Below are 1760 nucleotides of genomic sequence, written 5' to 3'. Positions count from 1 at the left end.
AGTGTCTCTCCGTTTCTCATAAGCATGCATGCTTTGAATACACATGTGGTGCATAATGACCAGATTTGGGAGGCAAGGCTGCATTTGTGGATTCTGATTATGCTTTTGAAAAATATCCTCGGTCCCCAAATTTAGTCTTTCCCAAGCTTATAATCCCCATTCTCTTTCATTCTGCACAAAATAATTTTTATTTTGGAGTTGACTATCATAATATGTGGCAGCTTAGCCAGAGAGCAGGGCCTGTGTGCTTGTTAACAGCACCCTGATGTTAACAATGAACTAATTACTTTTACTACTGATGTGCTCTGGGGCATTATTTTCTTTCTGTACGCTTTCCTACTGAACTATTGTCATTACTCAATCAGAGAGGACTGAGGAGAGCAAAAGCGAAAAAAGAAAAAGCGAACACATTTTCCTCCACAGGGCTGAAGCCAGATTCCCATATCCTAGGTCTTGTTTTTCTCTGTTTTCTTTAATTGTGCATTCCTTGGGAGGTGGGAATCCTTCTGATGCATTTTTACTTATTTATGAAAAATAGTATAAAATCATGCAAGGCTCCTGGGATACTCTATCACATTTATAACCATGATGTCCCAGTGAACTGCTTAAGCACGGATCAGCTGCAGACCGAGAAGTTAACTCTTTCTTCTTTACAGAAGCTGTGTCAAAGTGGTAAAACAGTTTGTGGTGTATTCCCTTTTTGGTAAAAGTGCCTCTGGAAAAGAGAAGTATGCACATTTCTCCATTTGCACAACAGTATTTCTAGTTTTATTAGAGTTGGGGGGCACGAAAGGGAGGGGAGCGATGAGAAAGGACCACATTAGCCCAGAGAAAGCTATGATAAGAGAACATTTACAGTGGGATATCATTTGCAGCAAAAGTGTTATTTTGCCTGAAGATAGAATTTGTTCACGCAACTGATTTTCTGTGATTGTTTTCATATAAAACACCCACCCTAGACCCATTCACACAGCTACCCAAACAACAATATTTCACTTTCATGTCAAAAGAAGTTGGCATAGAAAATTCAGAACAAAACACGGAACCTGAGGCATTGAAACGATAAATAATGACAGGACCTTTCAGCTAGTCCTAATAAAGGAGATTAAAGCAACATGTAACATAAGATGTATGTTAATAAAACAAGCGGTGAAAAATAATAAATTGACTCCCCTAATAATAGACACATATCTTTACATTTCCATTAGTCTTTTGCCTGTGCCATCTTTTTTTTTCCAACACTTACAAATATATCATAACCATAGAAAAATGTTGATTATCAAGCCAGAGTATTCTTGAAAATATGACTATCTGGGTTGCTGTTTTAAAATAAGTTATCTTTCTCATATAGCAACTTTTCATTGAAAACTGTCTCACCAGAGCAAGAATCAATCATTGTATGTTCAGATGCTGCTCAGTTTCCCAGAGCTGTCAGTGCCCACAATCTGCCTCAGCGGGTTGGAATTCTGATAAGAAATGAGAAATGTAAAGGCCAGAAATCATCATCATCATCATCATCATCATCTTTATTAGTTCACCAGTGTTTAGGACCACAAAGAAATCGGCTTCCTGTAATTAATGCAGTTTGAACTTCATTGCTAAAATATTTCTTTAAGTGTGAGTCAGATACTCATTTTGATTCTTTTGTTCTTCCAATAGTTGTTTTCACACCAAGATGTTGCGCGTTTAGCTGTTTTTCCTATAGAAGAGGAACTATGCTAATAGAATAGGTCTTTGTTCCTGGTGTTTCATTCCCCGAG

This window comes from Macaca nemestrina, chromosome 1 (genome assembly GCF_043159975.1).
Source record: "Macaca nemestrina isolate mMacNem1 chromosome 1, mMacNem.hap1, whole genome shotgun sequence".
Lineage (NCBI taxonomy): Eukaryota > Metazoa > Chordata > Mammalia > Primates > Cercopithecidae > Macaca > Macaca nemestrina.
The sequence above is the reverse complement of the archived record's forward strand: the minus strand, read 5'-3'. Positions refer to the sequence as shown.